A 14,059-nucleotide genomic window follows, 5' to 3' on the forward strand; every position below is an offset into this window, starting at 1 on the left:
GTACCATAATCCAAGAGACTTGCTTCCTTTTAGGTACCGTAGTATCTGTTTGGCTGCGGTCATATGTGACACTTTTGGGTCAGCCTGATACCTTGCGCATACACCTATTGCAAAGACAATGTATGGCCTGCTTGCAGTGAGATACATCAAAGAGCCTATGATGCATCTATAAGTCTTGTGATCCACAGATTCGCCTGAGGGATCAGCATAGATCTTATATCCGAAGGCCATGGGGACCTTGGCCGAAGAACAGTTGTCCATAGAATATTTCTTTAACAGTTCAGTGGTGTATTTCTCTTGATGAATGAATATCCCTTGCGGAACTTGTTTCACTTGAAGTCCTAGAAAGAAGTTAATCTCTCTATTCATGCTCATTTTGAACTTGTTGGTCATGAGTTTAGCAAATTCATCCACCATTCCTTGATCAGTTGATCCGAAGATGATATCATCCACATATATTTGTACAAGCATAAGGTGGTCACCATTTGCTTTTCTAAATAAGGTGGGATCAATCACTCCTCTTTTATATCCATACGAGACAAGAAATTCTGAGAGAGTCTCGTACCATGCTCTTGGGGCTTGCTTCAGACCGTATACTGCTTTTTCAAGTTTGTAGCAGTGGTCTGGGAATTCAATACTTTCAAAGCCTAGAGGTTGCTGAAGATAAACCTCTTCTTTTAATTCCCCATTGAGAAATGCACTCTTAACGTCCATTTGGTGTACCTTGACGTTTTTGTGGGCTGCGTATACTAAGAAGATTCGGATGGCTTCCATTCGTGCCACCGGAGCATACGTTTCATCATAGTCAACACCTTCAAGTTGACTGTAGCCCTTTGCAACTAGCCTTGCCTAATTTCTAACTACCGCACCAGATTCATCCAGCTTGTTTTTGAATACCCATCTAGTGCCAACAATGGTGTGACCACGTGGCTTCGGAATGAGTTGCCACACCTTGTTTCTTTTGAATTCTTCTAGCTCTTCTTGCATTGCGGATATCCAATCAGGTTCTAGTAATGCTTCTTTGATCGTTCGAGGCTCAACTGAGGACATAAATGCTGCGTAGTGACAGTGATCAGATAAGTCCTTGGAAGATCGAGTCTGGATACCTGCGGATGGATTGCCAATGATTTGACCTGGTGGGTGGTCCTTCGTCCATACGTGTAGACGGGGTTGCAGATGATCAGCAGCTGCGGTAGAGGGAATGTCTTCAATATCAGAAGATTCTGCAGTTTGAGATGGCAGTTCCCCATGGATTTGAGAACATCCTGCTGAATCATCTTGATTTGTTGGAACGGGAATGGAATTTTCTTGAGTAGTTGGATGAGGTTCCCCCTGGATTGCTGATGGGAGTTCCTCTGGAACCTGAGAAGGTTCCCCCTGGACTACAGATGGGAGAGTGATGATCCTTGGGTCTGTTCTTGTGTCAATGTTCTCTATGTTTTCATCATCCGAATCATAAGAGACGTTTGATGGTAATGCTTCTCTGCGGATGGGAACTTGAGCAACATCAAGTACTGGAACCTCGACGGTTGTTGCTTGATCCGGAGTAGAGTTTTCCCCCTCAACCGGAGAGGTGGAAGTATTGAGAGATGCTACTTCGGATAGAGAAGGACCAGATATATCAGCGTGCTGCTGTTGAGCTTCTTCAGACACAAGAACTTCGGATAACTTGGCTGTTTCTACAGGGTCGAAAAGATCGTCATAATTGACTTCAACAAGATTTAATGGACCCGAAGAGGCAGGAATATCACTTTCCATGATTGTTGTGGTTTCAGTGGATGGAGGGGCATTGTGGATGTGAGAATCATCAAATTTCACATCGAAGCTTTCAATGATTAACCTTGTGCGCCTAATGAGAACTCGATAAGCAACTTTGTTGGTGTAGTAGCCAAGGAAGATGCCTTCATCAGACTTCGGTGCAAACTTGCGGTTGTTGAGGCCCTCATACGGTGTTTTGAGGCGTTTGCACACAATGCTTCGGTTTTGTACAAAGCAAGCGGTTGCTACAGCTTCAGCCCAGAAGTAGAAAGGAAGGTGTGCGAAGTTGAGCATGGATCTGGCTGCTTCTACCAGAGTGCGGTTCCTTCTCTCTACCACTCCATTTTGTTGTGGTGTATAAGGAGCTGAGAAGTTGTGAGTGATGCCCTTGGACACCAAGAAACTGTTGAGAAGATGATTAGTAAACCCGGTTCCATTATCACTGTGGATACGTCTTACTGGAAGCTTTATCTGAAGTTCGATTTCCTTGATGAAATTGATGAGAATCTGCGGTGTTTCTGAATTGAGTCTGAGGAAGAAGACCCATGTGAAGCGTGTAAAGTCATCTACAATAACTAGTATGTATTTCTTGTGATGGAGACTGGCTACGGTGGATGGACCGCAGAGATCAATGTGCAAGAGCTCCAGTGGTTCAGAAATTGAAGAGTCCATTACCATAGGGTGACTTGCTTTGGACTGCTTACCACATTCACAAGCCGGACAGAGAGTATCGTTGCTGAATTTGAGAATAGGGAGACCTCTGACTAGTTCTCCTGTGACAAAGTTGTTGATGTACCTGAAGTTGAGATGAGCTAGCGTGCGGTGCCATAGCCAGCTGACTTCGGATACGGCTTTGGAGAGGAAACACAACTGCGGTCTACCAATGATCAGAGAGACATCCAAAGGATACATGGTACCTTCGGATCTGGATTTGATCAGACACGTGTTCCTATCACTTGTCATTACATAGCAAAATTGATCATCAAATTCAACTCGATGTCCTGCCTTACATAATTGGCCAACACTGATGAGATTGTGTTTAAGGCTTTTTACATAGGCAACCTTCTGAATAGAGAAATTCCCCGTAGTGAGAACACTGTAACCTCGGATGACCCCATTCGCATTGTTGCCGAATGTGACATTTCCACCATTGCATATTGGCCTGAAATCCCGAAGGTATTCTAACCTTCCGGTCATGTGCAAGGAGCAGGCACTATCAATTAGCCATTCATCTTCTTGTTCCTCCTTGCACAAAGCCTGAGAATTACACGGTTAGTTTAGGCATCCAAACTAGTTTGGAGCCTGGGGCAATAGGTGAATTACTTAATGATGAATGGACCGAGGTTGCAGGGATGAGTCTCTTGTCAACTTTTAATCCTAGTCCTGGGTGTTTGTGCAGAATTGGAGTGTTGTGAGTTTTTGAAAAAATACGAGGTTTCTGACTCCGACTAGATTTGACATAGGATGAATCCTTTTGACAACTACACTGACATTTACAAAAAGAGATTTTGTCTTTTGATCTGACACTATGCTTGGTCAGCGGTCTATAGGATGAATTGGACTTGTTACCGGTCCGAGGTTGGTAATCCCTGACATGAGTGGTGTTGGGTTTTGAAAAAGTTTGTTTTTGAAAAGATTTAGCACGTGTAAATCTTTGAGTCCTTTTAGGTGGATTTGGCAGAATACCCTTCCACTTGTTGAAAATTTGACGTGACTTTAAAAGTGTTGGTGTGGGTAAAATACCTTTCCATTTAGGATCATTTGAGGAATAGACCTGAAAACCATTGTTTCGAAAAGACTGAACACCCTTTTGGGTTGTGTCAGATGAAGTAGGAATGACTTTTGAAGCTGGACATTCCTTTTTGTAGGTTTTCTTGATGGGAGAGTTTTTTGAAAAGTAGTGTGAGAAAACAAATTTTTCTGGACTCTTGGACTTTGGAAATCTGACATGCTTCTTATTTTTTGAAAAAGTTTGTCTATTTGTGCCTCGAGATCTAATTTCCTCTTTGAAGGCCTTTTTGGCTAATGATTTTGGTGAACCACAGTCATTGATGTTCAACTGCGGTTTCCTGGAACCCTTAGAATGATTTTGAAAACATGGGCTTGGGTCATCCGAACTTGAAGATTCTGGGGTCTGAGAGCATTGACCTACTTCAAAGTTCTCTATAGGTAATTCATGATGAATCGCCTGAAGAGTCACAGTTCCTTTTACTGAGGACTGCGGTAGTGATGATTTGACTATTGCAGAGTAAGTCTGAGTTGGGACTTCAGTGGGACTTTTGTGGGACTTTTGACTACAGTGTGAGACACTGCGGTCTGAGAGCAGAGATGGAAAGTCTTTTGAGACTTCGGGGACCTGAATGACAATTTCTTCATCAACTACAGATGAGGTTTGAGAATTTGGGTAAATGGTGCCACAGATAGGAATTTGATCACATGTGTGACCCGAAACCTCAGGCACGATTTCCTCAATGACACAATTATTGCTTAGATTATGGAGTCTACCGAAGTGAGTTTTGATGTCTTCGGGAAAGGTCTTGTCATTGACTGGGAAATAAAATTCTCGGTCTGGAGGGACATACAGTCTGTCTTTGTTGAACCGGGGTGAGGAATCCATTACGGTAGGATATCCATTTAACCAACCCCAATTGTATGTATTGTCCACGGTTCCATTATTTACTAAATTTTCAATAGCTTCACTTTCATTGAACAATTTTTCGATTAAAAGATTTAAGCGTACAATTTCACTCTGAGCTAAATCTCTCTGGTTCAAAGTTATCTATAATTGTGTTTCACTTAACCTTCTTGCATATTTCTCTAACTCTAGGTCTTTTTCTAACATAGCCATTTTGAGTCGTTTGTTATCCAGGCGTCCTCTCACATGGAACATTTCTTGGGACGCAATGTTCTTCTCATCTAAGGCTTTGTTATAGTCTGTAAGGACGGCATCACAAGTGTCATTAAGATCATCTATGTATGGTTGACAGTCATGCATGCTATAGTTTAGAGTTTGGATCATGAGTTTTACCTGTTCGACGATGCTTAGAGTTCCATCCTTTGCCATGTAGCAGTAGTTCTTTTCCAGCTTTGTAGACTCATCATCATCCGCAGTTGCCAGCATGCAAATTTTCCCTTTTCCTTTGACACTGCTGATGGCTTCATCTTCGTCTCCAGATGACCAAACTTGATGGTCTCTTTTGACATGGGCTACGTATGTCCTTGCCTTTTCCTTATCTTCCAATTCTTGAGCCATTCTAAGGTAGAATGCTCTGTCTTTTACTACATTGGCCTTACAATCTCTTGCAAAGTGATTCTCTTTGTTGCATTTGTGACAAATTACAACATCAGTCTTGTTTTCAGAGGTAATACCGAAGTCAGTGGTTGGATTAGACTGCGGTACTTCCTTTGGTTGAGTATTTTGAGATTGCGGTGGTGGATGAGAACTTTTTGGATAACGAGAATGATTATTCTGTGGACTGAAGTTACGGTTGAATGGAGGTTTGTTGAAATGTTGATTCTTGCGGAAGGAAGGAGGTGGTAGACGGTTGAACTGTTGGCTAACCAGAGCAATGGCCTTCTGAAATTCTTCTTCATCATCATACTCTGAATCAGCTTCGTATGACTGCAGTGGAGTGTCATACGAGGGAGAGTAGGATTGATTGAGTGGGGCTTGTGCTATGAGAGCAAGTGGTCCTCCGAAGTCAGCACAGTCTTTGAGTACGGTGGATTCTTGTGCTTGCAGTTCTCCATAGAGCTTGTAGAGTGACAAGGAATGAATCTTTCTATCACCTTGGACTATCATCTTAGCCGTAGTCCAATGTCTTCCCAAACCATTAAGAAACTGAAGATTTGTTTCATGGTTACTGCGGATGGTCCCCGCATTGGATAACTTGGTGACTATCAGGTTGAACCTTTTGAAGGAGTCTTCCAAGCTTTCGCCAGTATGAGCTTTGAAGTTGTTGAACTCATTGAGTGCGGTAGTAAGCTTCTTGTCTTGTGCTTGTTCTGAGCCTTCGTATAAATTCTTGAGAACTTCCCAGATCTCTTTTGCTGATTTGCAATTTATGATAATATCGAAGTTGTCAGGAGCAACTCCACATGAGATTTCATAAAAAGCAACAACATCATTTTCCATTTTATCGAGATCATCCTTGGTGGGACGGTTCATGACTGGTTGACCTCCTCCTAGTCTGGTTGTAACGCCGTCGGTTTGGACTGGTGTAAGGACTGGGACATGTGGTCCTTCTTCTACGGATCGCCATACATCTCTACCAAGTCTCCTTAAGTATCTTTCCATTCTTTGTGACCAGTGATGATATTTATTTGCTACCAATATTGGGGCTCGATTAGAACCACCAACACTGTTGGAAACGTTCAGAGATAACGATTGTGCCATTTGAATTTTTTTTTTTAAAGAAATGAGCTTTAGTGGTATAGAAGGCCTTTTGAAAATCAGAGTTCCGTTTTCAAAAAGCAACCACTGTGGCTCTGATACCAATTGTTGAGAGAAAAACTTTGAGACACACTTGAACAAACGTTAGAACAAGTAGTATTGCGGAATAGTTAATCTCGAAGGATCTAAAAGCTCAACAATAATATTAATAAATTACATAGTTAGAGAGTTAGTTGCGGAAAAAAGTAAAGAAATAGAAATGACAACAATTGTTATATCAAGTATACACTTAAGCTGATTCATAACAAGGAATGCATTCAAACCGAGTTAATAAGGAAGATCAAGCTTAGTGATAAAGTCATAGAAGACTTGCTCCGGTGAGAGGTTATAATCAGTTATGTTCTAGTAAGAATTGGGAGTAAGAAGTGATGCGTAGATAAAGAGATAGAAAAGATAACTTCAGAGATGTGTATTCAGAATAATATATGTGTTTTTTTTAGAATACAAGAGAATGAGCTCTATTTATAGATATTCACGAAGTACACTAGATTACCTCTCTAAGAGTAGCCATGCAAGGCATACTGGACAATAGAGAGTATTACAATAAAAGACAAGTAAAGTAATCTAGTAAAAATGACTGCGGTAGGAAGAGACTCTGGATGCAGTTGCTGATGAAGGAGCTTGACTGCGGGTGCTTGGCGGCTGCGGTAGCTGAAGTTCAAGAGGGTCACTTTTTATGATTCAACACCCACCATGATCACCAACAATCTTTCGAATTCACTTATTGATGTTTCAATAGGCAACACCGTAACACACGACTAATGAGGCCTTCACTTAGAATTGGAATATCACGTATGAATCCATCATCCGATGTGGACTTGATGTGCTAATTCTTTGATCCATCATCGTACTAACCAATTCTAAAAACCTTTATACTAATTGAAATGAGTAATAATATAACGAGATTTAGATTTAAAGTATGTTATCATCAAAACAAACGAGGTTGACATTAAGTGTAATTCATAAGCATGAAATGCACAAATATGGTTAATTAGAATGTTTCATAGGTCATGTACAATTAATCATCATAATTTCTTTCTTTTTATTTAGATTAAACAAGATCACCAAAATCTCAAAAGCATAATGAGCTAAGCAACACAAAACTTGCATATTGTGATGTCCATATAGCTTATGAATTCTAATTGTCTTTCGTTGATACCTAATATTCATATGAACTTCTTGCTATAGGTGGGCATTTCAAGTTCATGGTCAAGTATAAACCTTGTTTTCATGCCCATTGGCATAAACTTTAAATCACACTAAGGCTTTCTCATGTTTTTGGTCTATCCCAAGTAAAACACAAAACACATAGCTAGCATGTATATATTTTCTAGATTTTGATATTTGTCTTCTCAAAACTCTATAAACATTGAGGATACTAGGTTTTTGTTTTTGCATTATAGATTTACCTAAGCGTTATATGTGTACGGACCAAGCATACAATTTTCAAAATAGTTATATGGTTTGGGAAGACATTTAAGTATGCTTCTTCAATATGACATCCCCATTTTCACGGCCTTTTTAAACTTTTTTTTGTTATGCTTATTCAAAACATTTGTTATTGCGGAATTGGTCCCAAAATATGCTTGATACGATATAATATCAAATCAAGGCATTTCAAAAGAAATGTTTTTCATTTATATTTTCAAAAATCGGGATGTCATAACTGATACGAGAAAAATAAGTATAAACAGAGACTTACAAAGTCTCAATAAACTAACGAACTACATCTCCTTGAATCTCTCAGTAGATAATTACATTATCTATCAGTATCTTCGTATCGCTACCTGTGGATGTGATACAAGGAAACTGAGTGGGTTAGGTTGGAAAACCTAGTGAGCACATAGGGTTTTCAACCCACAATATCATAATATTTAATTATATATATATTCTTCAGCATTCAAAACACCCAATTACCCCATTCACGTTATTCTCACATACTAATTCTAACATGATCTCGAGGGATGTTTCTTAAAGGACCTTTATCAGCAGACACCTACACTTCCTAGGTGATTAGTCATGGCGGTATGATAATACTTTGGGTAAACATGACAATGTGGCGATACATTAGTACTTAGGATAGGAACGACAAGCACAACCATACATTAATACTTTGGATAAGCACAACACTACAATAGTACTTGGAATAAGCACAACAGTACAAAAGTACTTAGAATAGGCACAACAATACAAAAGTAGTTGGAATAAGCACAATAATACAAAGTACTTGGGATAGGCACAACAAGCACAACATTACAATATTACTTGGGATAAGCACGACAGTACAAAAGTTCTTGGGATAAGCACGACTTATTATTTTGCATAGTTTTCACTAACCTATCATAACCACTATCTTACACAGCCCTATGATAATCTCTCATTTTTTATTTAGCACAACCCTTCACTACCCAATCATATTATTAAGTATGATAATATATGGTTAAATCAAGTAACGATCATATTGTACGACTACATTAAACACAACAAAGACAGCACACATAGAAATTAAGCATTTAGAATACTTGTATTTATATGTAAGCAGAAAGTAACTATGCACTCACCTGACTTAGGTGGGTGACTGGAGAATTCGGCTGCGCTCCGCCAAACTCCTTGACTTTTCTTCTGACGTGACCTAGTTACGAATGTCACTAAGTCTTAGCTTAATATTCCTGGTGACTAATGATAGTCTAGATTCCTCACTAATCTCAATGTCTACATGAAGATCTATCAAGTAAGGAACAACCAGGTAGGGTTATATCGGAGGTAGGGTTCGTTTGGTATACAGAGTATATTGTTTAGAAATCCCACTTTAAACACCTCACTAAATCCAGCCTAGACATCATCCCCGTAAGTAGATCAATCAGTATAATTACTTGAAATTACTGATAAATCTTAATTATAGGTTCATAATAATGACTATGACTATAATTAAAAGTTACATTTAAATAAAATAATTGTAGCTTAACTTACAGAGTACACTGATGAAAAATGGGAATTAATCGGATAGAAATCTGACTCTAGAGCTCGTAATCGCCAATTATTAGACATTGCAGGGCTTCGCCGACTAAAAACTAAAGGGAGAAAGGGCTTAAAATTGAGAGAAATCGAGAGAGAAACGTAGGAATGATGTGGGATTGAACTGAAACTCGACTGTTATTTATAGGAGTATTTCATCTGTGCGCCGCACATCTGGTCGAAAGAGAGTGATGTGTCACTTTCTGCATGGTGCCATGTGTCGCATTCTGGGTGGCGTGTCAGTGCATGCGGCGCACTCTGTCGTTGTGTGCAGGTGCGCGCGAAGAATTTATGTTCCCTAGAAAGTTTCATATTTTCTTCATATGAGCTCTATTTTCAATGAGTTTTATATCCACACGTAGCTATCGACGAGATCTACAACTTTCATTTAGACTCCGTTGGCTAGTTTTGACTTTATTTTTAAAGCTATATTTTTAACAAGCTTAGACTGTTAAAATCCATTAAAAATTCATAACTCTCTTATATGACATCTGTTCTCGACTGTATTTATATCAACGAATAGGTATTGACAAGATCTTCAACTATCATTTAGATTGTTTTTCCTAACAATCGACCGATTCCAATTTCGGTTTCTGAGTCGTATACTGTTACGTTGAAATATTAGAAAAATCATAACTTCCTCTCACGAAGTCTCTTTATATGTACGAAATCCTTATCACATATACTATAACTTCGGTTTATCCTACATAATATGTCACACCCCAAAACCGGAACGGCGGAAACGTTCTGGGGCGGAGGACGTCATGTACAGTATCACAACAAAGCATAATAGTAAACAAGCAACAATATCATCCATTGCATTAATAATATAATTTTTATACAAGTGTGTTCTGTATAGTTTATATAACACCAAAAATATGAATCAAAATATAAGATGAGTCTTGAATGTGCTCCATCTTCTCAAAAGCTTCATCGGTACCTGTCTACTGATGACCTGAGAATACAAGTTATTTTGAAAGAGTTTATCAGCATTAAAGATGGTGAGTTCATAAGTATTTAGTGTCATTATTTGTATGAAAATGTTTGTAAGTTTGAGGAAAATGTTTGTAAGTTTGAAGAAAATGTTTGTAAGTTTTCAATGTAAATGTTTGCAGTAAATAATTGTATCTCCTAGAAAATCCTATATTTTCTACTAAAAGTAGCCTTCTACCAAGGCATCAAATGTTCTGTATGTTTGTTCTTGTAAAAGTGTGTATTTTCCCAAGTATGACTATCATTAACCAAATATAGTTTATACATTAATGAATATGTGAGAAGATCACAAAGTAAATGTAATAGGGAAAATAATGTTTTATCTCAGCAGTGACACTGCTGGCTATAAAGTGATAAAATACAGACTCCAGGTAGTATTAAATGTACAATACCCCTCGGGGAGTCTTTTTGCCTTTAATACTTAGTTGGTTAATTAAAGATTTAAATGTGAACTCGTTTGTAACCATGCTGATCGACGGCTGAATAACTGATGACCTTCTGGTGTCATAATATAGTGAGGTGACATTTTGTCACCCATTGACCTTATCGGCTGGGACTGTAGCTAGCAGTCGGGGTGTGGGAGTGTCTGTCCCGTATAGATCTATACACACGATGCCCGCTCTCCCTCCAGGAGACTCTGGTTACAATATAATACACAATGTCTTGTTGTATCCGAAAATAGTATGTCACATTCTAGTTAGCGTATTCAAATGTTTGTATAGTATATTCTCATGTATAGTATCGTGTAAGTTCTCTTAGTTTCTCTTCATAGTATGTTCCATTGTATAGTGTATAGTATGTATTTTTTCTTGTTATATTATTCTCTATCTGTTTCTCTTTATAGCAAGTATTGACTCATGTATGAACGGACTCTTTGTATATTTCATTGTACTAGAAATAGTGAGTAGTAATCTCTTAAACTATACCTATTATAGTTTACTAGTAATGTTGTTTGTATGCTTTTGCTACCCAAAGGTATTGAATTGAGGTAAAAGCTTTTATATCTAAACACATATATATGATATATAACTAAGATTTCAATGACATTCGGACAAATAACATGGTACCCTAAGTCCACAACCAAACAAGGAACAGGAAATAAAGTGAGCTATCAGTCCTAAGTCCTTCAAATCTTACTTATATAAATATATCTGTATAGACATGAGTTTGACAATAATATAAGTTTAAAAAGAGTTTGATAAAGGATTTAGCATTTAAAAGACTTTAATAAAATGTTTTGAAGTATTTGAAATCCACAAGTTTGATAACAATTTGAAAGTAATAGAAAATCTTTCTGTTTGTTCTAGTTATTAATCACGTGTGATTAATATAATAACTAGAATGTTTCAACTTGTATTCCCCCCCCCCATAAAAGCATTTAAAATCATTTCAAAGGTTGGTTAAGGGGTATGAACTCACCTGTAGTGAGTGGTTTGGATGGGAGTGCTGGATAGGATGCTAAGTGTCAAGTGAGGACTTGAGCACACACGGATCCTATTTAACATATAATGACACATATATGTATCTAATTAGTGATTATACAACTAATTAAATAAGGAAACACCCTAGGACATAGGATACACTTAGATTTAAGTGTTACAATCACATGGGATTGCATACCAAGGGTGTATGGTCACCCTATAGAGTTCACGGTCCAAGTGTTCACGGTTCTTTGGAGTTTACGGTTCTTGGGTTCACGGTCCATTGAGTTCACGGTTCAAATGGGTTTACGGTCCCATGTGTTTACGGTTATATGACCTTACGGTCATAAGGTTTACGGTCTAATGACCTTTTGGTCATGGAGTTCACGGTCTAAGGAGATTCAACCGTAAACCCCTCAAACCTTGAACAAATGATGGATTTCAAGGGCTTCGTTCAAAGACATCAGATTCTGGGGATCATACTTAGCCTTAGGAAGGGTAAAGGCTATAATAACACCCTTTATAAGGGTTTACGATCTATGAAGATTCATAGACCGTAAACTCTTTTGTTCCAGTAAAAAGTGACGATCTCAAGTCCAAAATGAAGGATTGTAACTAGATTCATGAAGGGAAGATGATACTTACGGTTTTAAAGGCAACAAGGGTGTTTTCGGTCCAAAACACAACCGTGTTCTTGAGGATCTTTGATGATCTAGATAAAAGATGAAACCCTTGGATGAATCAAGAGCGAAACATGGATTTAGGAAGGATCTAACACAAAAAGGAGGAATCACTTACTTATTCTTGAAGATTTTAGAAGCAAAAGCTTATGCTTTTTGAGAGAGGATCGGTTCTAAGGCTTTAGAGAGGGAAAAGAATGGCTGAAGTGATCGCCCTCCATATATATAGGGATGGGTTTACGGTCACCATGACCGTAAACTCATTGGTATTGACCGTAAACTCCCTTTTTGAGGAGGTTTACGGTTGCAGTCAGTTAAGAACTTAAGCTGCTATTCCCAATCTCTTATTCCTTTGATGTACTATGCTTACAACATTCAAAACTGGTTCCAAACAGTGATAACTGGAAGTCAAATGAGTCTAACACTGATGGGTTTAATTAATTAAACAAGCTTGGAAATTTCGGGTTGTCACATCATCCCCCCGTTAGAGGGAATTTCGTCCCGAAATTAGAGTTTAAGCAACTAAGTTATTACAATTAATTAAGTAAAAAGATGAGGATATTTAAGTTTCATTTGATCCTCACACTCCCTAGTGAATTCGGGACCTCGCTTGGCATTCCAGCGAGCTTTCACTATCGGGATGCGACTTTGCTTCGTTCTTTTGACCTCTCGGTCCATGATCTCTACAGGTCCTTCCACGAAGTTGAGGCTCTCGTTGATCTCGATCTCATCAAGTGGGATAACAAGAGTCTCATCGGATAGACACTTTTTCAAGTTCGAGACGCGGAAGGTAGAATGTACGTTGCTGAGTTCGCGGGGTAGATTGAGTTTGTAAGCTACAGGGCCGATTCTAGCGAGAATCTCGAAAGGCCCTATGTATCTTGGATTGAGCTTCCCACGCTTTCTGAAGCGTATCAAGCCCTTCCAGGGCAATACTTTCAAAAGAACGTGATCTCCCACCTGGAATTCCAAAGGTTTCCTTCTCTTGTCAGCGTAGCTTTTCTGTTGGTCTCTGGAGGCTTTCAATCGTTCACGAATCCGAACGATCTTCTCTGTCGTTTCCCGAATGATCTCCGGACGTGTGAGAGTGCTGTCAGGAATTCGTCCTTTAGCTAACTGTGTGTCACCCACCTCAGCCCAGCACAGAGGGGATCTGCACTTTCAGCCATAGAGGGCTTCAAATGGAGCAGCCTTTATGCTCGTGTGATAACTGTTGTTGTAGGAAAACTCGACAAGGGGTAAATGAGTATCCCATGCCTTCCCAAAGTCGATCACACAGGCTCGCAACATATCCTCCAAGGTTTGGATAGTTCTCTCACTTTGCCCGTCGGTCTGTGGATGGTAGGCTGTACTCATGTCCAGCCTCGTTCCAAGGGAACTTTGTAGCGACTGCCAGAACCTTGAAGCGAATCTACTATCTCTATCGGAGACAATGGATATAGGGACACCATGCATTCGTACGATCTCCCGAATGTATGTTCTTGTGAGCTTTTCCATCTTGTTGGTCTCTTTGATGGGTAGGAAGTGTGCAGACTTGGTCAATCTGTCGATGATGACCCAAATGGTATCAAGTCAACCCGTTGTCTTGGGCAACTTGGTTATGAAGTCCATTGTGATCCGCTCCCACTTCCACTCCGATATCTCTAGTTGCTGTAGTAGACCTGAGGGTTTCTGGTATTCGACCTTGACCTTGGCGCAAGTAAGGCATTTACTTACGAAGGTAGCAATCTCTGCTTTCA

This window comes from Lactuca virosa, chromosome 8, assembly GCF_052849685.1.
Source record: "Lactuca virosa cultivar CGN04683 chromosome 8, Lactuca_virosa_CGN04683_v6, whole genome shotgun sequence".
Classification (NCBI taxonomy): Eukaryota; Viridiplantae; Streptophyta; class Magnoliopsida; order Asterales; family Asteraceae; genus Lactuca; species Lactuca virosa.